Genomic DNA, 24,590 nt, shown 5'->3' with positions numbered 1-24,590 from the left:
GAGGCATTAGTGATAAAGATACAGTAGGTGAAACCAGGACTGTAGAAACTGAAGCACTGCTAGGTCTCGTGATTAGAAGATGTGAGAAGATGCCAGAGTCTGAAGCTTCTCCCTTCATTTCAGAGAACGGACCGTCTTTTGTCTTCCAGTAGCCATTGACCTCTCCTCTCTACTTCTCTATTTCCTTTCTCTTCAACAGCAGCTTCTGTTAGCACAAGGACCAATATAACAGGTCACCACCAATGGACTCAGTCTTTTACTTACCAATTCCATATTCTCAGGAGAGAAATCTGGTTGCTCACCCCTTAGGTCAGGGATTGACCCCTGATCCAATGAGCTGTGACGATGGAGAATGTAAGGGGTCAGGTGCAAAACTGGCAAAGAAATCTGTGGTTGGCTTTATAGAAAAAGGAGAAGAATAGCGACAATAGCATACACTGATAGAGGAATTACTTATGCCATGGAACCCTATTCTAAGCACTTTACATATTTTCGCTCATTTCATCCTCACTACAACTCTCTAAAGTAGCCACAATTATTATCCCCACTTGACAGAGGAGGAAATTGAGGTTTGGAGAGATTGATTTCCCAAAGCCACATAGATGTGAGCATTTAGACAGACCTGTGTTGAAACTCAGCTCTCCCTCTTCTCTGATACTTGGGCAGATTACTTAATCTCTCTTCCCATAAAGTGGGGGGAGAGGGTATGCATAATTGTGCTTATGCTGGGAAACGGACTTTGGCCCAGTGGTTAGGGCGTCCGTCTACCATATGGGAGGTCCGCGGTTCAAACCCCAGGCCTTCTTGACCCGTGTGGAGCTGGCCATGCGCAGTGCTGATGCGCGCAAGGAGTGCCATGCCACGCAAGGGTGTCCCCCGCATGGGGGAGCCCCATGCGCAAGGAGTGCGCCCGTGAGGAAAGCCGCCCAGCGTGAAAAGAAAGAGCAGCCTGCCCAGGAATGGCGCCGCCCACACTTCCCGTGCCGCTGACGACAACAGAAGCGGACAAAGAAACAAGACGCAGCAAATAGACACCAAGAACAGACAACCAGGGGAGGGGGGGAAATTAAATAAATAAATAAATCTTTTTTTAAAAAAAATTGTGCTTATGCCATGGGTGGTTGAGAAGACTGAGCAACATGATGCTCTTGGCCCACTGCCTGGCCATGTCTAACACTCCGTAAAGAGCGACCACGATCACTGTGGTGCTCATGAAACACATCCAGAGTGTGCCAGATCCCAGCAGCATTCGCGGTGCTCCTCTATGGGCGAGTGGCCACAGCACAGCCCCTGCACACGCGCCCCCTGCATCAACAGCCCAGAGATGCCTGGCTTCAAGTGAGCCACCCGAGTGAGAGAGGAGGAAGGGTTTGATGCACATCTGGGCTAAGAACTCAGGTCCTGGGGTCCTCGGGCAATGCAGTGTCTCATGTTTCTGGCGATGAGACAACTCCAGGCCTCAGGCCACCTTCCTGTCAGCCAGGACTGTGGGCAGCTAGTGCTGCCCATTCTTCGGGAAGTGCCTCCCGTTCCTCTCTCTGCCACACATCATCAGATAGCCCTCAGTACCAATGTGGTTCTTCAGAATGTCTGGACAATTTGAGGTACTGAGGAAATTCCTGTGAGTTGGGGGGAGGGCAGCTGGAGGCATAAAGCTTGTAGCAAATGCCGTGTTGCTACATGCATACATTTTGTGAAATAGATTTAAGCCACATCAGTGTGGGGTGATGGGTGGGCTCCAGGGTGGATTCAGGATGGAAGTTCCTCAGTGGGCAGGGAACTGGGGCCAATCAAGTTTCTGTCCTGCTGTGCCCTTTCTTTGTTGAAGGACCTTAGGCATAGCACCTCCCTCTGCAGCTTTCAGTTTCTTCACCAGAAAACAAAGAAGTGGCACATTCATTGCATTTGGTGGATACATTTTGGAGCACTGCTGCACCACATGGATAATAGTTTACAATGCAGTTTACATTCACCCCCAGTACTTTCAGTGGGTTATGGCAGGTTGTTGATGTGGGAGGAGTGGGGTGGGGATGCTGGGGGGGTGTATGGGAACCTCTTAAATTTTTTAATGTAACATTTTTTGTGATCTATGTAACTTCCAAAAAAATACAATTAAAAAAATGTTGGGGGGAAGTGGGCTTGGCCCAGTGGTTAGGGCATCTGCCTACCACATGGGAGGTCCACAGTTCAAACCCTGGGCCTCCTTGACCCGTGTGGAGCTGGCCCATGTGCAGTGCTGATGTGTGCAAGGAGTGCCCTGCCACGCAGGGATGTCCTCCATGCAGGGGAGCCCCACGCGCAAGGAGTGCACCCCGTAAGGAGAGCCACCCAGCACGAAAGAAAGTGCAGCCTGCCCAGGAATGGCGCCGCACACACAGAGAGTTGACACAACAAGATGACGCAACAAAAAGAAACACAGATTCCCGATGCCACTGATAAGGATAGAAGCGGTCACAGAAGAACACACAGTGAATGGACACAGAGAGCAGACAACTGGGGGGGTGCAGGGAAGGGGAGGGAAATAAATAAAAAATAAATCTTAAAAAAAAAAAGATGGGGGTGGGGGGTAGGGAGTTGGGTATATGGGAACCCCTTATGTTTTTTAATGTAACATTTTGTGTGATCTATTAACTTTTAAAATAGATCATTTGAAAAAGAAAACAAAGAAGTGGATGGTCTTGACTCCCTCCAGGCCTGGTGTGCTCCATTTGTCTATCCCGCAATTCGAACCAAGTACCCTTTCTCCTGCCTTGCTCAGTAGCTTTCCTGGAACTTTTCAGGGCCAAGGGCAATAGAGGCTGAGCCTGGATTGAGAGGTCAGGGGATGGGATTTCAGTCATTGGATTAGAGTGATGACTTTTGCTGTTGGGTTTTTTTAATTTGCAAAGCCCTGAAGGAGCTCTGGGCCTCCTCCTAAGCAGAGCCAGAGGGCTTCCCTGAAGCCACAGTCCTGGGCCTCTAAAAGCCCCGGGCCTACCCACTCACTTCACCCTGGCAACCTCAGGGCCTCTCCAGCCCTGGCAGGAAAGAGGGGCTGGGCAGAAGAACCTCAGCCCTTCCTGGTAACTTCTCTTCCCTGTCTGGTGCTGAGCTGGCAACTCTTGCTGCCTCTGCCCTGGATACACCTGTCAAAACAGAGCCCTGAGAGAAGAGAGCCGGGAGTGGAAAGCACGGCCTGACCACACTGTACTTTCCAGTGGGGCTGCACTGGGCTGGGTTGGCGAGGGCAGCCTTCCCGCAGGATTGCTTGACCTTGCAAAAGCACAGGCCATGTTTTCCTTGCCTTCACTTACTCAGTACTTTTGTTTGCTCTTGCGCTCTTCAAAGTGCAAGGCTGTGGGCTTGACATGGGAGGAGGCATACAAAGGTGGGCTCTGTGCTTCAGTGCCATCCCCTGCGGTTGCACGGAAAATGCAGATTCCTGGGCTCCTCTCCAGACCCGCTGGTTCAGCCTCCCAAGGGTGGGTGGGACAGGAGAGTGAGGAGGAGAAATGGGAGTTTCATGCATGCTCCCCAGGGAATTCTGATACCCAATATAAAATCTGAGAACCATGGGTATAGGAGATGAAAGGAATGGAAAAGAAAGGAAAAGAATTTTTTGATGTGTGTATATTATGTCATGTCATCCTCACAAAAAAAATGTATTTGCATTCTATAGGTCAGAAAATAAGACACAGTAAAGGTAAGTAATTCACTCAAGGCCACACGGATGTTAAGGGGCATCCCTGGGAACTGCATATAGGATTTATGGAAGCCAGCCATAGGGAGCTCACTCTTATAGAAGTGTAGCACTGAGAACTAGATGGGGTCTGTGTTTTGCACTTGAGAATGTCCAGACCCACAGAAATTCACTTGCCAAAGTCCCAGAGCAAGCCAGTGATTAAGCTGTGACGAGGCCCCAATCTCAGGGCTACCAGGCATCTCCAACCCCAGCTGCCCTGCCACTAAACGCCCCTGGAAAGAGAGTACAGGAGTTAGAGCCTGGAGCAGTGAGAGCAGGAAGGCTTCAGGAAGGAAGTGGGGAGCTGGTCTTTGAAAGGACGTCAGATGCTGACCCTCAGCCAGGCTGCTTCCCTCCCTAGGGTCTTTTCCCTAAGCCAAAGGTCTACACAAGTGCCCAAGTAAATCCTCTGAGGTGAGGAGCAAAATATTAAATATCGAATGTTAGAACTATTACTTATTTTATTTCATTACATTTTGTTTTCATATCATCGATCTGAAAAGACGTAAAAAAGTTTGGAATTGACCAAGAATGCAATTTGAAAATGGATTTATAATTTTTATCCTCATTGATGAACATCTCCCTAATTAATAGCACATGAAACAAGAAATAGAAAATCCAAATAGTTTGAAACCATTAAAGAAAGCTAATCAGCAAATCAATTGTGGGCACAAAGAAAACACCAGGCCTATGCATCAAGACTTACAGGCAAATCCTGCCAATACATTAAAAGACGACAGAAGACACAATTCCAATCTAACACAAACTCTTCCAGAGAGGAGGAAAAAAGGAAACATTCCCTAACTCATTCTACAAGGATAGAAAACTTTGTTCCTAAATTGAAAAAGAAAATAGGTACGGAAAAAGAATTTAGTAAACTAATCATCCATTCATGATTTTTTTTTAAATCTCAGCAACTAGAAATAAAAGGGAACTTTTAAGTCCAATATTTAGCATCTACCAAAAAATCCACAGTATGTCATAAAGATGAAAAATTGAAATATTCCCTTTAAGAATTCACACCACCTCCATGCAAAGAAAGAAAGAAAAGAAAATTGACCCTAAATGTAATCAGGTCTATCTTCCAGTTCATAAGAAATGCCCCCATATTAGAGGAACATGTTAAACACCATCATCTTTATGAGACCGAGGTGTTGGCCAGTCAAATCCAGAATGACCCAGTTTCTTCAATAAAAAGCATTGAAAAAATAAGAAGGAATGTTATAGATTAAAAAAGACAAAATTAATCTTCAAATAATAGTTTATTAAAGAGAGATTTAAGTGACATATCAACCAAATGAAACAAATGGACCTTCTTTGGATCAGAACTCATACAAATCAACTTACAAAGGCATTTTTGAGACACTCGTGGAAATTTGAACACAGGCTTACTATCAGAGAATGTTAAGAAATTATTATTGTGTGACAATGTGTTGAAATTCTTTTTTTTTTTTTTTTTTCAAAGCTTCTCTGTATTAGAAAAACAGACTGAAATACTTCTGGGTGATTTGATGTCTGGGATTTTCTTTAAAATACTCCATAGGGTGAGATAAATAAATCAAGACTGGCAAAACATTGATCATTGTGAAACTGGGAAAATGGGTACATGGGGATTCATTATCTAGTCATTTTATTTTTGTATGTGTGAGAAATTTTCCATATAACAACTTTAGAAGCAAGTAATATGGGAGGGGGAAAGGGTGGGGGATATGGGAATCCCCCTATATTTTCTTGTGTGTGTGTGTTTGTGTGTGTTTCTTCCCTTTAGGACAGAAACAGTATCTTATCAATGCTGTATCCTTAATGTGTGGCAAATAAGTGCTAAATAAATATTAATTAGAAGTATATTAAAATTTAATAAAAAGGGGAAAAAAGAAATTTTCTTTGCACCGAAAAGTGATATAAATGTTCCAATCCTTTCCAAAGCTCAGAATAAAAGGAACTTGCATTGCCTCTATAGGGACACAAAAAACATTTCAGGATCTTTGTCTTCTGTATCTCACTATTCTCAAAACCATGTCTGGCTTCTCAAAAGAGGAGATCATGGTTTTTCAAACTGTAGGTCTCAACCCATTAGTGCTCTTGGAATGACCTAACAGCATCCAGGAACATTGTCGTCATCATTAACATGACCTCCAAGCTCAGACTACTATTACTGACAATCTATTTACTTGCACAGATTCTAAGCAAGTATTTACTCATTTATTAATCACAGTAATGTTTTTGACAGGTATCTTATTATATCCATTTAGAACATGAGAAAACCAGTGTACAAAAAGGTTAACTACCAACATCACATAGAACAGAAGAGAAAACTACCTGAACATATCTTGTACAATAAGGATTGGTATCTTATAAAATTATTTCAGTAATACAGTAACACATATACATATATTTGATTGGTGGGTAAATACATAAAAGGTATGCATGTTTGAAAGACACTTAATTAGTTGACCTCTAAGGATTTGATCAATATGTCTACCTGGGTTTACTTATTAACATGCCCATATGTGTTTCCTCCTCTTGAGGCAGGCAAAATAGGGGGGAGGACTTAGCCCTAGGTTAACGTTCTGATGAAGATAAACAAAAGAGGAGCAGATGTAGTTCAAGTGACTGAGCACCTGCTTCCCATATACAAGGTCTCGGGTTTGATCCCCAGTTAAAAAAAAAAAGAAAGAAAAATGTACCAATATCAGGTAATAATATAAATTATACCCATTACTACTGAATCCTTATATAAGCATATTAAATAACTTGAAAGTCAAATTTTTAAAAATTACTTTCCTTACTCCACATGGGTTTCCCTGTACTATCAATAGAACCATTACTCCACTGCACCCCTCATCATTGCAAGATCCTTTAAGTTTATAGTAAAATGTACCACCCAATCCATCTTTAACAAACATAGCGAATGAAGACAGAGGTAACTCTTAAATCAATTATTTTCTTACCATCTTAAATTTTTAAGGAACTTTGGAAAATGCTAATTTTGGCAATGCTGATATGGAGATGGCTATTGAGGCAGTTGCGCGCGCAAAAGATCATGTCACCTTCTTTTATGATTATATAAGCAGCTCTGAAAGGAGCCTTTCTTTTTACATGTATTTAAACTCGGTCTTTATTTGGCCTTGTAATGGCTCTCGGTCTTCTTGGGCAGCAGCACGGCCTGGATGTTGGGCAGGATGCCGTCCTGCGCAGTGGTCACCTTGCCCAGCAGCTGTTGAGCTGCTTGACGTTGGGGATGGCCCGCTGCAGGTGGCGGGGGTGATGTGGGTCTTGTGGGCCGCGCTGCCTGCCAGCTCCAGGATCTCGGGCCGTCAGGTACTCCAGCACCACTGCCAGGTACTCAGGGCACCAGCCCCCACCCCCTCAGCGTAGTTGCCCTGGCAGAGCTGGCAGAGCTGGCGGTGCTCGCGGCCCACAGGGAGCTGCAGGCAGACCTGGGAAGAACCGTCTTGGCCTTGGCGTGAACTTTGCCACCCTGCTTGCCATGCCCAGAAGTAAGGAAGGTGACATGAACTGCAAACTGTCACTGACTCCCCTTTATTTTTGATGTAACATTTATGTAACCTAAAGCGTCTTTAAAAATAAAATAAGGAAGCGGATTTGGCCCAGTGGTTAGGGCGTCCGTCTACCACATGGGAGGTCCACAGTTCAGACCCGGGGCCTCCTTGACCCACGTGGAACTGGACCATGCGCAGCGCTGATGCACGCAAAGAGTGCCGTGCCACGCCAGCACGCAGGGGTGTCCCCCGCGTGGGGGAGCCCCACGCGCAAGGAGTGCGCCCCCTAAGGAGAGCCGCCCAGCGCTAAAGAAAGTGCAGCCTGCCCAGGAATGGTGCCACACACACGGAGAGCTGACACAACAAGATGAAGCAACAAAAAGAAACACAGATTCCGGTGCCACTGACAACAGAAACAGACAAAAAAGACGCAGCAAATGGACACAGAACAGACAACCAGGGCGGGGTGGGGGGTAATAAATAAATAAATAAATCTTAAAAAAAATAAAATAAAATAAAAGATCAGGGCCTTGATGCAACCAAGTCATTACAGGGCAACTCAGCGTCGAGTCCCAGCCCTCTTGGGCTGATAAAAGACTCTCACATGGAAATAGACACACAGAAGGAGATACACAGGAAGAGAGAATGCTCCATAGATATGGCCCCGGGAAGAGAAATGAGCCTGATAGTCTACAGCTGACCTTGTGGAGAGACCAGAGCAGCTCAGCCCATCCCAGGAGAGTGATGAGCCTTAAGGCAGCCTAAGCTGAGTTTGGAAGAAGCTGGACCCAGGGAGCCTCAAGAGAGAAAGGAGAAAGGCTGAACACTCGCAGACATTGCCTGCCATCTTGTGGCAACAGATTTTGGGTGAGAAAGTACCTCTTATGGTACATTGAGTTGGATTCTTTAGGGCCTGGTAACTAAAAACTTCGACCCCAAATAAATACCCTTTATAAAAACCAACAAAGTTCTGGTACTTCACTTCAGCACTCCATTGACTGACTAATACAATGGTCAAAAGTATAAAGAGGCTGACTTGCTGGTGTCGAAGATCTTTTCACCTCTCCTTTTCTACACTGATGAGCTAATTCAGTCAACAGCCTTGATTTTGCTTCCTGCCTTTTTTCATGAACTTAATAAACCTGGCTTTGCATGATTCCATGTCCTCCAGTCAGGGAATTCTTACCCCTTCACCCATGAGTCTAAGGAGATTTCCTCTCCGCCCTCTTCTCTACTGTAGCCTGACGGCAGCAGAAGGACAAAGTGCAGCCAGATGAAGACATGGGGAAATAGGCATCTGGTGTCTTGATTTGACTCTCAGTTCCCAGGCGTATGAGCTGTGTAGCTTTCCTAGCCTCACTTTCCTTTTCTATGAAGTCAGGGTTGTTGGGAGATTTGTATGAGACAGTATATGTGAAAGTTCCTGGCACAGTCTGTCTCCCAGCTTCCATTCTAGTTACTGTTCTCCATAGACCAACCAGAGCAGTTTTTTTGTTTTTGTAGAAATCACATCTATTGCAAGTCAAAAGTCCTCCCAATAGTTTCCACTCATACTTGGAGTAAAATCCAAATTCCTTAACTAGGCTCCCAAGGCTCGGTTGACTCCTCCTTCTGCTTCTATCACTCTGCCCCTTACTGGCTCTACTCCAGCCATATGGGCCTTCTTGAGAGTCCTCAAACAGACATCCAGGGATGGACACTTTGTCCATCACTGCCTGGCCCTCTCTTCCTCAAGATCTTCATATAACTGACTTCTCATCCTTCGGAACGCAACTCAAATGTCACCTCCTCAGAGCGGCCTTCGCTGATTGTTTCCCTTTCCCAGCTGCTAAAACAAATATCGTGCTATAGGTTCATTTAAACAATGGGAATGTATTGGATCATGGTATTGAGACTAGGAGATGTCCAAAATCGAGGCATCAGCCTGAGGACTGTGGCGTTCTGGGGCTGGCTGCTGGTGATTCTTAGTGCTTGGCTTTTCTGCCACATGGCAGCACACATGATGGCATCTTCTTCTTTCTCTTCTGAGTCCTGTGGACTTCCAGCTGCTGGCTGCTCCTGTGGCTTCTCATCCTGGATCCAATTTCCTTTGCTTATAAGAACTTCAGCCACACTGCACTAAGGCCCACTGTATTAGTCAGCCAAAGGGGTGCTGATGCAAAGTACCAAAAATCAGTTGGCTTTTATAAAGGGTATTTATTTGGGGTAAAAGCTTACAGTTACCAGGCCCTAAAGAGTCCAACTCAAGGCTGCTTTCTCACTAAAGTCAGTTACCACATGTTGCAGCAAGACAGCGGGCAATCTCTGCGAGGATTTGGCCTTCCTCTCTCTCACCTACAGGCTGACAAAGGGCTTATTTCTTTCTGGGCTCAGCTGCAAACTATCTGGCGAATAGCTCATCTCTCTTCCCAGGACTGCAGGATCAAAGTTCTCTCCTCTGCCATGTCATGGAGCTCTCTCTCTCTTCCTTTGTCTTCTTCTCTATGAGTGCCTGTTTACATCAGCCCACCAAGGGGGCAGGGACTCAACCCTGAGTCATGCCCTTCTGACATGGTCGAATCAAAGCCCTAATCTTAAAAGGTAATTTAATCAAGACATGTCAGCTGAATCTAAAGCATTCAAAGGGCATCACACCCAGAGGAACAGAGCAGTGTACAAACATAATCCTTCTCTTTTTGGGGGTTCTAAAATAACATCAAACTGCTATATCCACCCTCACTGAGTTTGGGCACATATTAACCAACAGCACCTTCAAAGGTCCTATTTATAAATGGGTTCACACCTACAAGACCAGGGGTTGGGACCTGAACATGTCTTTTGTGGGGGACAAGAGTCAATCCCCACTACTGATCAACCCTTCCAAAGTAGAGGGAAAAATTAAGAAGTATGGGGATGAGTTAGCTGCAGCTGGAGAGAAGTCGACACTTATATTTGCACTATACTAGTCTGTACATATGTGTGTTCTCCCACTAGCTTCTAAGTCCTCGAGGACAGGCACTGTGTTTTATGTATCATCTCTGCTTCTCCAGAGGCATAGAAGGTATTCAATCCCTGTTTGTTGACATGGACTAGATATAGCCCTGGGCTAGTAGTCTCAGAGGAGGCAGGCAGGTTGCCTTTCTGATCAATTGTGTCATTTGTTAAACTGCTATCTCTCAGCCCCCAACTCTGTATTCTGCTCTATACTCTGCTTTACAGCGCCGCGCTCATTAAACTGGGCCCTTAGGAGGCACTAGAGGGCGCTCCCAAGGCTAGAGGGCGGAAATGGGCTTGCTGCTCTCTCAGCTTCCTGTGGGTTTTTGGTTCCTGTAAGCATTACCCCCAACATGACTTCTTCACCCTGGAATTACAGCAGCAATTTGTTCTTGTAGCAGCAACGAAATCCAGTTTGCAGTTCTTCCAACACAGAATCAGCCTACCACACTCCCTCCCCAGCACCAGCTAGCCAGCAGCATGTCCTCAGAGAGCGTGATCGCTTCTCTGAGCTCAGGCTCTCCAGTGCCAGCTGAGCAAGCCCCCTCCGCAGGCACCTGCGTTTCAGCTCCATAAGCCCCTTCTCCAAGTCTAAATTTTAATAATGCAATCTCTTCCCTTTGTTCCCCCAGGCCTAGAGGTGGTGATGCTTCCTCCGTGATACCTTAGGGTTCTCTCCTTGCCTTTTCAGTTATCTAGTAGCCAATTTTATGCCAGTAAACAATTCCTTGTATTGAATTCTCTGTTCAAATAATGGGTTGTGGTTTCTGCTCCTGAGAGGACCTTAGTCAGACAGCAACCCAGGAAAAAAAAAAAATGGGGAGAGCAAATGCAGCTTACTGGTTGAGTGCCTGCTTCCCATGTATGAGGTCCTGAGTTCAATCTCTGGTGCTTCCCAAAAAAAAAAAAAAAAGGAAAATCGGACCATTCTAACTCTTGGGTCAAGAGAGCAAAAAGCAAAAGGATTGCTCAACTTAGATAACAGAGAAACTAGAAGAAATCTAGAAATCTGGTAGGCTTCCTAAGGTCCAGGAAGAAGAAACTCTGGGACAGAACAGGGCAAGAAAGGAGGGACTGGTCCAAGAAACTTGTATTCCTTTAAAAATATTGATTGATTGTCTCCTGTAATTCAGGTATTCTAGCTAAAAGTGATGAATAAAACTGGATTCTGCAATCAGGCTTTACCTGTCTTTAGTATCCTGTGTATGTTTTGTATTATAAAATGATTTCCATCTACAGAAGGGAATGTTTTGTTGTACTTCTGATGATGGTCAGAGATGACTTAGAGTAGCGAGGATAAAAAGGAAGCAGTAGGAAGGATAAGAGATAAAGGGAAAGAACCACCCCAGTCCTTGATATTGCCAAAACAAACAAAAAACACAAAGGGAAGATTTACCTTAGAAAACCCCTTCTCCCTCTGCTTCCTATTTGTTAAGTGTTTACTAACTAATGCTTCTTCCTAACACAGTCGGGTCGTCAGGCAGAAGGCAGGAGCTGAGAGCCAAGTTTCAGAGTTTTCTAGACTGGAGAGAAGACCACTGTGTGATTAGTTGGATGAATATGGGTGTCCAGGGAAAATGAAGCCACTCTCTGGGTTTGGGGTACCTATAGTTGCCCAGTTCCAACAAAGGGGTGGACTGGGAGGGACAGCAGGAATAGAGTTTCTTTCCTCAGAACCTGGAAAGCTAAGAAGAAAAAGGGTGAAAGCACAGAAGGAACAAGGAAGTGAAAATGGAGCTGCTGATAAAAAGCCTAAATATTCTGTGGTGGTTCCAAGCTAAACTGAGTAACTAAATGCAGTGTTTATAATGCACTGAACTGTGTCTCATTTATAACCAATGGTCTCTCCACACTGTCCAAGGGCAGTTTTGTATCCTGGTCTCTGCCGTTCAGAAAGACACCACAGATGAGGGATATTGGTGAGCAGAACAGGCTTCCCAGGCCCTTGTCTTTAGAGGGAGAGGACCTGTTGTGATTGGATGTAGGTGTGCAGACACCAAGAAGACACCTGACTGTTCTACTTTCTAGCCGTGAAAAATTATATGGCTGTCAAAAAATAATGGCATTGGAGTGGGAGGAGCTCAGAGGTTTGAGCACCTGCTTCCCTTGTACAAGGTCTCAGTTTCAATCCCCAGTACCTCCTAAAAAAAAAAAGACAGCTTTCTATGTATTGATAAGGAATAACTCCCAAACTACATTACGACGTTAAAAAAAAAGAGCAAGGTACATATGCAAATACAGTATGCTCTCATTTGAATGAAAATTAGATGATAGATGAGAGAGACAGAGACAGAGAGAGAGAAAGAGAGAGAGATGCTAGATAATTTTTAATGCTGAGACTATCTTTGGAAGGATCCATAAGAGCCTGATAATAGAAATTGCTTCTTAAAAGTGGAACTGGATCATTGGGGAAAAAAGGTAGCAGGCAGGTTGACTTTTCCCTGTATAATCTTTGTAGCTTTTGGATTTTGTGATTGTGTTAAACAATGTTTTAACTGTAAAATAGAAAAAAGCAAAGAAAACAGGCTGCATTTCCAAAGCAAGGAGTATTAACATTTAATCCAGACTGGGAAGAGCTTAATAAATTACCAGTCCTCATTCGTGAGTACAGCTTTTTAGAGACCACACACTTGAATCCCCGGTTCTGTCTTCTCCTTTGGCCAGAGTTGCACAATCAATGACAGATGCTTAGTTTTCTTTTCTCTGTCTCAAACTCTCTGACTCCTCTTCTTTTTGTAAATGTTGTGACATCATGCTTCATTTCAATATCCTTTCATAACAGGTTAACATTGCCAACCTGACCACTTATTTCAACCTGATCATAACTCATGTTGTCAGTCCCCTGCTAACCGGGGACTGGCATTCATCGTGTCCATATCTTCCACCATATGGGATGCTTCTGGGAGGATTCTCCCTCTGCTGTATTAATCTTGCCCTAGTGTGTGGATTCCTGTAGGTTTCAGTGCATGGGTGACCCTTCTCTCACGTGAGTGTTCTTTTATTTCTTCTAACCGTCATTGTCAATCCTTTCTCCCTCCTGGGCACATTTCCTTTTGAGTCCTATGATTCCCTTTCTGCACTTCTCAATTACTTATATATCTAATCCCCTCACAGCTAAAATCTCCTACCTTTATCTTTAGTTATTCTCCTGTGCCTGACCACAAACTGTCCCAGATCACTTAGGTTTCAGGTAGGAGGTTATAATAGAGGACCTTTAAGATCCTACAATTTCCAATAAGGCAATGCTAGACTATGGGTCCCCTTCCACAAGTATCTTCTGCACTTTGTTGCAACCTCATGCATCAGGGAACAACATACCTTTTGCTCACATTTCTTAACAGACATCTTTCTGGGGAGTCAAAGGCCCAGATTTGGACCCAAAAAGATGTTTGCTCTGTTAATTACCAGCTCTGTGGTCTTGGGAAAATTACTTGACCTCACTGAGTCTCAGTTTTCTTAATGAAAAATGAATCTAAGAATCCTTACCCCATAAGATTGGAATGAGGACTAAATGAGATTATTTATGTAAAGATAATACTTTAATGCCTTGATTCAGAGTCAATGCTTAGTAGATACTGGTGTCTTCCCCTGAACATTACCCAATCCCATTCTGCCAACTTCAGTCCACAGAAACTATGCCACATACATTCTCACTAACATGCAGGCATACATATACATACATATATATATTAATGGATCTAAACAGAGCTATTATTAGATAGATAATATCTAAAATATCTAAAAAACAAAAAGCAAAAGAAAATAGGAAAAAAGTAAACAAAGGAAAAGTATGTGTAGAAGAATAAAGGAATGAGCAGGTAGTTGAGGAAATGGGCAGCTATGAAGGAGAAGGTGAGGAAGTATATGGAAATACAAAATAAATGAAACTCATCAATAAGAAGTTTACTTCCATGATAATTTGGTAAATAACTAATTTGTGAACTTGACTCATCCAGGACAACAGGCAAAATGGAGGATGAAAGGAATGCTGTCACAGAAAGAGGGAGATTTGTTCTTATTTATGATCTGCTGGGAGGTGACCCTGAACAAAAGAAGTTAGACATATCTCTGTGTCACCTTAATTCTCAGCAGCACCAAATAACCAGAGGGTAGGAATATACCTGGGAAAAGGAATGCAAATAAAGGAAGAAATGTAAATATAAAAGAAAATGTGCTAGAGTTGGGTAAATTAATCCATCCTTATCTCAGATGAGCTCAAGAGTATCCTAAGAGGTCTCTCTATCTTCATCCTCAACACCTTACCATATAGACTGAAATTATTTTGAGACTTCATCATCTGAAATCTACTGGGTGACTTCCACTTCTTATTATAATAGAGAAACTGGTACTAGACAAGCCCTCCCATCATAAGCAACTGGAAAACTGAAAAAATCATGGATAATAAGTAGTGCAAGACTACAGTCCCTGAGTGAAAGAAAATTCACAAGGTGAATTCCATAATCACTCTGGGAACAAGTTCCTAATTGCACTGCAGAGAGCTAAAGCCCAATCGAAGCAAAGAAGTCCTGTGAGCTGAGGGGTCAGGATTTAGAGTTTGGACAGGTGAAGCAATAGTAACCTGCAGGGCATGGTATTTCAGAAGGGTCATCTAGGAGGCAAGAGGCCCAAAAATTGTGTTTGGACCACCCATAAGGCCTTGGATGAGAGCCAGATAGCACATGCACAGGGCAAGACTGCACAGCATTAGCAGAGGGGTTGATAAGAGTTAAAAATGGAACAGAAATAAAGGAGGCCAAGAAGTCCTGGGGATATTTGAGTTCCAGACCAGCTAGAGTGGAGAAATGTCATTAATACCTTGTTACTACCATACATCAGGAGGAAACATCAGGAAAGCTGTGCTTTAGAAGCAAAGCCTATACCCTATAGTGAGGCCTATCTTAGATACACCCTAAAAAAAGTCTAGAACCAAATCCTGAAAAAAGTCTAAAATGGAGACAGAGTTTGGAGTTAGAGGACTTGGAAAATATCTTGGGCTATCCACAGACTTCCCATAATAAAGCTAAAAATCAAGTGAGCCAAGTTCAAGGGGGATTACACAATGACTGAACTATTTGCTAGAAAAAAAATCAAAACTTTTCAGAGGAAAAGAACACATTCCAGAGTTTCTGAAAATGTATCACTGGCACTGTCCAGGAGAGAATAAAAAATTACTAGACATGCAAAAAAGTTAAAAAAGAAAAAAAAAAAGTGAACCATAGTCAAGAAAAATTTAGGCAATAGAAACCAACCTAGATATCAATCAAATGTTAGCAGACAAACACTGAAAAATGATAATAAATGTGTTCCAAGAACTAAAGGAAAATGAGGTTATAACAACTAAACAAATTTAAAATCTCAGCAGATAAATGTAAGCTATAAATGAAAATTCTAAAACTTGAAATTATAATAATTGAAATGAAGTAGTCACTAGATAGGCTTAATAGCACATTGGAGATGGAAAATATATATATACATATATATAAAATATATATATATAAATATATATATATATAAACTTGAAGATTAATACATAGAATCCAAACTGAAGACTAAAAAGAAATAAATTCTGCAGAAAAAAATGCATAGATTTTCAGGGTCATATAGGAAAATATCAAGCAGCCTAACATACATGAAATTGAAGTCACAGATGAAGAAAATGAGGAGATAGATTTTTTAAAACCATACCTATATACTTACTAATCAAACTTATAAAAACCACAGATAAAAAGAAAATTTTATAAGTAGAGACTAAAAGACACATCATACACAGAAGAACAATGATATGAATTATATCTGGCTTCTCATCACAAACAATGGAGACCAAAAACAATGGTTGGAATTTTAGAAGTTCAAAAGGAAATACACTCTCAACACAGAATTTTATATCCAGTGAAAATTTCCTTCAAAAATGACAGAAAAACAAAGACATTTTCAGAAAACTGAATTCATAGTCAGCATATCTTTACTACAAGAATTACTAAAGGATATTTTTAATGCTAACAGAAAATTATATCAGATAGAAACTTGGAAATACAGTAAGGAATAAAGAAGAACAGAAATCATAAATAAGTGGGTAAATATGAAAATTTATGGGGTTCTTTTCCTTCTCTGAAAGTTTCTTAAAAGACAGCTGACTCTTTAAGGCAAAAATAATAAGATTGTAGAGTAGGATTTTTAAAGAAGTTAAAAATATGACAACAAGAGCACAATGAACAAGGGGATGTAAGTGAATGAAATCATGCTGTTGCAAGGTTATTACATCGGTGAAATGGAAGATGTTAGGTATGAAGAGAGAAGTGAAAATTGTAAACTATGGCATGTGAAATGGTATACTGGTGACTCTAAATAGACTTTTTTACATCTCTCTTTTTAACAAAATACTTTTATAAGTGAGACATACATATTATTTACCCTAGAGCATGCACTAAAATATAATAATAAGATGGTGTATTAGTTAGCCAAAGGGGTGCTGATGCAAAGTGCCAGATATGTGCTGACTTTTACAAAGGTATAACAGTTTGATATTATTGATGAATTACAAAAAGAAATACTGGATTATGTGTGTAAACTGATCTCCTCTGGGAATATTAGATTATATTGGATTCATAGGCTTACTTGATCAAGTAATTATGTAAACCTCTTGTGCAGGTAGGGCTTGACTCACAGATAAAAGGCATGGCAAAGGACCGAGTTGGGGGTTTTTGATATTAGAGTTTTAGTGTTGGAGTTTGATGCTGAAGACTTAAGCTGGAGCCCTGGGAAGTAAGCTCACAGAGGAAAGAGAAGCCAGCCTCAGGAAGAAAGGAAACTTGAACCCAGAGAAAAGCAAGCCCCAGGAACATAGGAACCCAGGAAGCCTGAACCCTTGCAGACATCAGCAGCCATCTTGCTTTGGTGAGGGAAGTAACTTATGCTTTAGGACCTGGCATCTGTAAGCTCCTACCCCAAATAAATACCCTTTATAAAAGCCAACCAATTTCTGGTATTTTGCATCAGCACCCCTTTGGCTGACTAATACAAAAGGGTATTTATTTAGGGTAGAAGCTTACAGTCACAAGGCCATAAAAGGTAAGTTACTTCCCTCACCAAAGTCTGCTGCAACATGTTGGAGCAAGGTGGCTGCCAGTCTCTGCAAGGGTTCAGCCTTCCTCTTCCTCTTAAGGCTTCATGGTCCCAGCTTCTTCCCATCTCAGCTATAGGCTGACATAAAGCTTGCCTCTCTTCCCTAGGTTCATCTCTTTCTGGGCTCAGCTGCTCTGCTCTCTACACAAGGCAAGCTGTAAACTATCAGGTGAGCAGCTTGGCTATCTCCCCAGGGCTCCAGCATCAAAAACTAAACTCTGTATTTTCCTTCTCCATGTATTTACTTTTCTATCCTTGATTGAGCATCCATTTATATAACCCACGGCTGTAGGCTAGCTGTTGGTGGGGACTCAAACCGAGTCTCCCTAATCTTGATTTAATAAAGTAAAAGTGAAACCTCTGAGTCTAATACAATCGAATACACCCAGAGGAACAGACCAGTTTACAAACACAATTCAATATCTATTTTTGGAATTCATAAACAAATACCAAACTGTCACAGATGGATAATTAAGAAGCCCATAAAGAATAAAATGGAATATGTAAATGTATTCAATTAACCCATTAGAAGGCAGGAAAGGAAGAACAGAAGAATGAAAAACAGAAGGAACAAATTGAAAACAAATACAAGATGGTAAATTTAAACTGCACTATATCAATAGTAACATTAGATGTTGCAGGACTAAACACTCTGATTAAAATTCAGAGATTGTCAAACTAGATTATTTAAAAAGTAAGAGCCAATTATATGTTCTCTACATGAGAGGCACTTTAAATACAAAGACACAGATAGATTGAAAGAAGAAGGATGGAAAAAAATATGCCATGCAAACAGTATTCATAAGAAACCTGGCATGGCTATATTAATAAGAGATAAAGTCAACTTCAAGACAAAAAGTATTGTGTGAGATAAAGAGGTATGTGTCAGAATCATAAAAGGGGCAAATGACCAGGTAGATATAACAATCTTACATATGTATAAACTTAAAAAAAAGAGCTTCAAAATTTTGAAACAAAAATGATAGCATCAAAGAAAGAAATAGGCAAGTCCACAATCATAGGTGGAAATTTTAATACCCTTCTCTCAAGAGTTGACAGAACAAGTAGACAGAAACTCACTAAGTCTATAGAAGATCAGAACCAACTTGGCCTAATTGATATTTATAGGCCACTATGCCAAATATTAGCATAATAACTATTCTTTTTAAGGAATAATGGACCTTAACATGATAGAAAGATTATAAATTAAGTCTCCATAAATTTTTACAGATTGGAATCATTTATAATATGTCATCCAATTACAATAAAATTAAATGAAAAATCAATAAAAATAAGATATCTATAAAATCCCCAAATAATTGTAAAGTAAACAGCACACTGTTAAATAACATCTGGACCAAAGAAGACAATGAACTATTATTTATACTAAATGATAATGGAAACACCGCATATATAAAGTTGTAGGTGTGGCTACAACAGTTCTTAGGGGGAATGTATAGCTTAAATGTATATATTATTTTAAAAGAAAGGTTAGTGTCAACTTTAAGAAGCTAGATATAGAAGAGTAAATTAAATCCAAAGTAAGCAGAAGAAAAAATAAAGATAAGAACATGAAACAATAGAAGAGAAAACATGCAAACAAAAGAGAAAGTTAACAAAGCCAATTTAAAAAAATTAATAAAATTCATAAATCCCCAGAAAGACTAATAATGGACAAAAAAGAGAAAACACAAATTCAAATATTATGATTAAAGTGGGGCTATCAGAGTAGATCATACAGACATTAGAAGGTTAATAAGGGAATATTATGAACAATGTATTTATGCCAATACATTTGGTAACTTAGATGAAACAGACAAATTTCTATAAAACAAATTAACAACTACTCAAAAAGGAAAACTCAAAACCTCAAGAAGAAATAGAAAATTTAAGTAGCTTTATGTCTACTAAAAAATTGAATTTTTAATTTAAAAAAAAGTTCTCAGAAAACGAACACCATTATCTGATGGTTTCACAGATGAATTCTACAAAATATCTAATGAAGGTCAAACACCATTCTTTTGCAAACTCTTTCAGGGAATAGAGGAGGAAGAGAATCTTACCAACTAATTTTATGAGACCAGCATAAACCTGATAATGAAACCAGACAAAAGCATTATAATAAAGAAAACTACAGACAAATAATCTTCATGAACATAGAAACAAAAACAAGTACATTTAACAATATTAACAAATCAAATCCAAAAATACATTGGAAAGATAATGCATCATGATCATATGGGACTTATCCCAGGAGTGCAAAGTTGGTATAACATTTCAAAACTAATGTTTTCACCAAACATCAATGTAATTCACTATATTAACATAGTAAAGGAGGAAAAGTATATAAACATTTCAATATATGCAGAAAAATCATTTAACAAAATTCAATATCCACTCATGATTTTTTTAAAAAATTCACAGCAATTATAAATTGAAGGAAAATTCCTCAATCTGATAAAGGACACCTACAAACAGCTAATCATATATTTAATGGTACAAGATCAAATATTTTCCCTCTAAGATCAAGAACAAGGCAAGGGTGTTGTCTTTTACCACTTTTATTTAATATTTTACTGGAGGTCCTCCCTAGTAAAATAAGGCAAGAAAATAAAGACATAAATATTGGAAAGGAAGATGTAAAGCTGTTTTTAATTCATAGACAACATGACTGTTTATGTAGTAAATCCAAGGAATCTGCAAGAAAACTATTATAATTAATGAGTAAACTTGGCAATGTCACACTATAGAAAGTCAATAAACAAAAATCCATGGCATTTCTATTTATTAGGAACAGAAATACTGGGAAATTTAATTTAAAAATGTCATCTAGCAATAGTATAAAACAATAAATACCTAGGAATAAATTTAAGGAAGGATATGTATGATCTCCATATTGAAACTACAAAAATTAAGAAAAATTTTAATATACCTATATAATGGAGATATATTTCATGTTCATGTATGAAAAGATTCAATATTATTATATTGTTCACCTATAAATGAATTAATAGATTATATACAATCCCAATAAAAATCCCAGCAGGTTTTTTTGTACAGATTGATAAATTGATTCTAGAATTGTTTATGATAATCCAGAGTATATAGAAACAATGCTGAAGAAGAGTTAGATTGGAAGGTTTACACTAATTGATTTCAAAACTAACTCTAAAACTACAGTAATCAAAACAGTATAGGGAAGCAGACTTGGCCCAATGTATAGGTCGTCTGCCTACCACATGGGAGGTCCGCAGTTCAAACCATGGGCCGCCTTGATCTGTGTGGAGCTGGCCCATGTGCAGTGCTGATGCACACAAGGAGTGCCCTGTCATGCAGGGGTGTCCCCCGTGTAGGGGAGCCCCACACTCAAGGAGTGTGCCCCGTAAGGAGAGCCGCCCAGCGTAAAAGAAAGTACAGCCTGCCCAAGAATGGCACCACACACACGGAGAGCTGACACAACAAGATGACACAGCAAAAAGAAACACAGATTCCCAGTGCTGCTGATAAGGATAGAAGTGTCACAGAAAAACACACAGTGAATGGACACAGAGAGCAGACAACTGGGGGAGGGGGAGGGGGAGGGGGGAGAGGAGAGAAATAATAAATAAATAAATCTTTAAAAAAAAACAAAAACAGTATGATCTTGGTGTAAAGATAGACATATAGAAAAATGGACTCAAATGGGGAATCCAAAAGTAGATGCACATGTATAATATCATTAGTTTTCCTCAAAGGCAACAAAGAAATTCAATAGGGAAAGAAAAGTCTTTTCAGCAAATGATTTTTTTTTTCCATTTGGATAAAAGGAACCACAGACCATATACAAAAAGTTATTTGATATGGTTCACAGGCCTTTATATAAGAAATAAATATATAAAACTTTTAGAAGGAAAAACTAGAGATAATTTTTGTGACCTAGTGGTAGATAAAGATTTTTCAGTATATGAAAGTCATGAACCACAAAAACACTTGATAAATTGGGTCTCAACAAAATTAAAACCTTCTGTTTTTCAAAATATAGCCTTAAGAAAACAAAAAGACAAGTCACAAGTCATGAAAAAATATTTGCAATATATATGTCAAAGGACTTGCATTCAGAATATATATATAAATCTTACAACTCAATAAGACACATAACCAAATTTAAAAGGGTAAAAGACCTGAACAGAAACTTTGCAGAAGAAGATATATGAGAGTGATGTCATTCACATCGTAACAACACAGCCCCTGGAAAAGCCTCTCCAGAAATTTAGTGATTAAAAGGACAAATCCCATTTGCTTAGAACTCTGGAGGATAGTAGAGACTGGAGAAGGTCTCCACAACCCTGGAATCAAAGAAACAGAACAATATTATGTAAGAAAATTCCATTCTGCTTCCCGTCACTTGGTTCCTGCAGACTGGGATCACACAGAGGTAGCATGGCCCAGGTGCCTCTTATCATGGACAGAGACTGTGGAGTGAAACACAGCAGCAAATTAGAACCTCACACATATCCAGGCTCAGGGATCCTGCAGACTGGGATCACACAGAGGTAGCATGGCCCAGGTGCCTCTTATCATGGACAGAGACTGTGGAGTGAAACACAGCAGCAAATTAGAACCTCACACATATCCAGGCTCAGGGACCCAGGGCAGAACACAAGCCACTGAGAAGTGTTGCATACAAAAGGGCCCCCACGAGAAAAAAAGAGAGAGAGACTATGATACAAATGCTGGCAAGAACTGTTTGCTCTCATTCAATCCAGTTTCAGTTGGCTGGACCACCTAAAGGCAAAATGGACTTTTCTAGGTGACCCACCTTTCTGGATTGACCTCATATGGCTCCCTGGGGTGGTACACGCTAGGGGGAAGAAACTGGAGGCAGAAAATCTTTTCTTTTTTAAGATTTATTTTTTATTTATTTCTCTCCACTTCTCCCCCCCTTGTTGTCGGCTCTCTGTGTCCATTCACCATGTGATCTTCTGTATCTGCTTGCATTCTTGTCAGGCGGCACAGGGAATCTGTGTCTCTTTTTGCTGTGTTATCTTGCTGTGTCAGCTCTCCATGTATGTGGCGCCACTCCTGGGCAGGCTGCGCTTTCTTTGCACAGATCAGTTCTCCTTGCAGGGTGCACTCCTTCCACATGGGGCACCCCTATGCAGGGGTGTTGTGCCATGCAAGGGTGTCCCCCACGTAGGGGTGCCCCACGTGCAAGGAGAGCCACCCTGCATGAAAAAAGCACAGCCTCGCCCCGGAGTGGCGCCACGCACACGGAGAACTGATGCAGCAAGATGACGCAACAAAAAAAGTGACACAGTTTCCTGGTGCCATATGACAAGAATGCAAACAGACACAGAAGAACACACAGTGAATGGACACAGAGAGCAGATGGGAGGTGGGGGGAGGAGAGAGAAATAAATCTTTAAAAAAAAAATGGCATATTTCTTGATTACAAACATGCAAAATACAATGTGGTAAAATGAGATAAAAAAATGAAGAGGGGAAACAGAGAACACATATAATATTGAAACTAAGTGGGTATCTTTTCAAATTAGTAGGTTATAGATGTAGGTTGTATAATATAAAGCCCAGGGTAACCATAAAGAGAGTATTGGTTTTTTTAAGATTTTATTTATTTATTTATTTCTCTCCCCTTCCCCATCCCGGTTGTCTGTTCTCTGTGTCTATTTGCTGCCTATTCTTTGTCCGCTTCTGTTGTTGTCAGTGGCACGGGAATCTGTGTTTCTTTTGATCCCGTCATCTTGTGTCAGTTCTCCGTGTGTGCGGCGCCATTCCTGGGCAGGCTGCACTTTCTTTCACGCTGGGCGGCTCTCCTTACGGGGTGCACTCCTTGCGCGTGGGGCTCCCCTACACGGGGGACACCCCTGCGTGGCACGGCACTCCTTGCGCGCATCAGCACTGCGCATGGCCAGCTCCACACGGGTCAAGGAGGCCCGGGGTTTGAACTGCGGACCTCCCATGTGGTAGACGGACGCCCTAACCACTGGGCCAAGTCCTCTGTCAAGAGAGTATTTTTTAAATACACAAAAACAGAAATGAGAAAGGGATCAGTTAGTACATCAAAAAAGTTCAATTATACAGGAAAGGAGGTTGCAATAAAGGAAAAGAGAGACTGAAAAAAAAAGATATGGCACATAAAAACCAAAGGACAAAATAGCTGAATTAAGTACTACCTTTACTGAAATAACACTGAATATCAATGGATTAAAAAATTACCATATGATCTAGCAATCTTGCTACTAGGTATATAATCAGAAGAATTAAAAGCAGGGACTTGAACAGATAATTTGCACATTAATTTCACAGCAGCATTATTCACAATTACCAAATGATGGAAGCAACCCAAATGTCCATCAACCAACAAATGGATAAACAAAATGTTTTCTATACATACAATGGAATATTATTCAATTGTAAAGAGGAACAAAGTACTGATGCAAGCAACAACATGGATGAACCTAGACGATATTATGCTGAGTGAAATAAGCTAGACCTCAAAGGACAAATATTGTATGATTTCACTACCATGAAGTAATTATAATAAGCAAACTCATAGAGTCCAAATCTAGAATATAGTTTACCAGGGGATTTACTGGGGTTAGAGAATAGGAACCTGATGTTTAGTTTGTATAGAATTTCTATATAGTTTGATTGTAAAGTTTTGGAAATAGATGATGGTAATGGTAGCACATTATTGAAAGTATAATTAACAGCCCTGATTTATGTATGTGAATGTGGTTGAAAGGGGAAGTTTTGGGTTCTGTGTTTTACTAGCATGAAAGTTAGAAGATTTAGCATGAGCCTGTCTAACACAATGAACCCTGCTGTGGACGATAGATTGGAGTTAATAGTACAAGTATAAGGATTTTCTTTAATGAATTATAACAAATGCACAACACTAATACAGTAGGTTAATAATAGGGTGGTATACGGGGAAAATACACCTAATGTAAACTATGGGCTATAGTTAATAGTATTATGTTAATATTCTTTCATCAATTATAACAAAACTACCACACTAATGCAAAGTGTTAACAATAGGGGGGTATATGGGAACACTGTATTCTTACATGACTTTTCTGTAAACCTACAACCTCTCTAATTAAAAGTTATAATAACAACCATTACGGTAAGTGAAAGAAACAAGACACAAAGTACTAAATATTATATGACTCCTTTTATTTAAAATGTTAATATAAATAAATCTACAGAGACAGAAATAGATTAGTGGTTATATAGGGTTGGGGAAGGATTGAAGGATTGAGAGGTGA

General features: G+C 40.7%; 1 pseudogene; it reads right to left on the bottom strand.

The window, feature by feature from the left end:
• Nucleotides 1-6,839: 6,839 nt before the first annotated feature.
• LOC131275973 (histone H2A type 1-H-like) overlaps nt 6,840-24,590 on the bottom strand; it is a 69,948-nt pseudogene continuing 52,197 nt past the window's right edge.

The sequence above is a fragment of the Dasypus novemcinctus genome, chromosome 25 (assembly GCF_030445035.2).
Source record: "Dasypus novemcinctus isolate mDasNov1 chromosome 25, mDasNov1.1.hap2, whole genome shotgun sequence".
Classification (NCBI taxonomy): Eukaryota; Metazoa; Chordata; class Mammalia; order Cingulata; family Dasypodidae; genus Dasypus; species Dasypus novemcinctus.
Note: the sequence above shows the minus strand (reverse complement) of the source record. Positions and strands in the feature narration are given on the sequence as shown.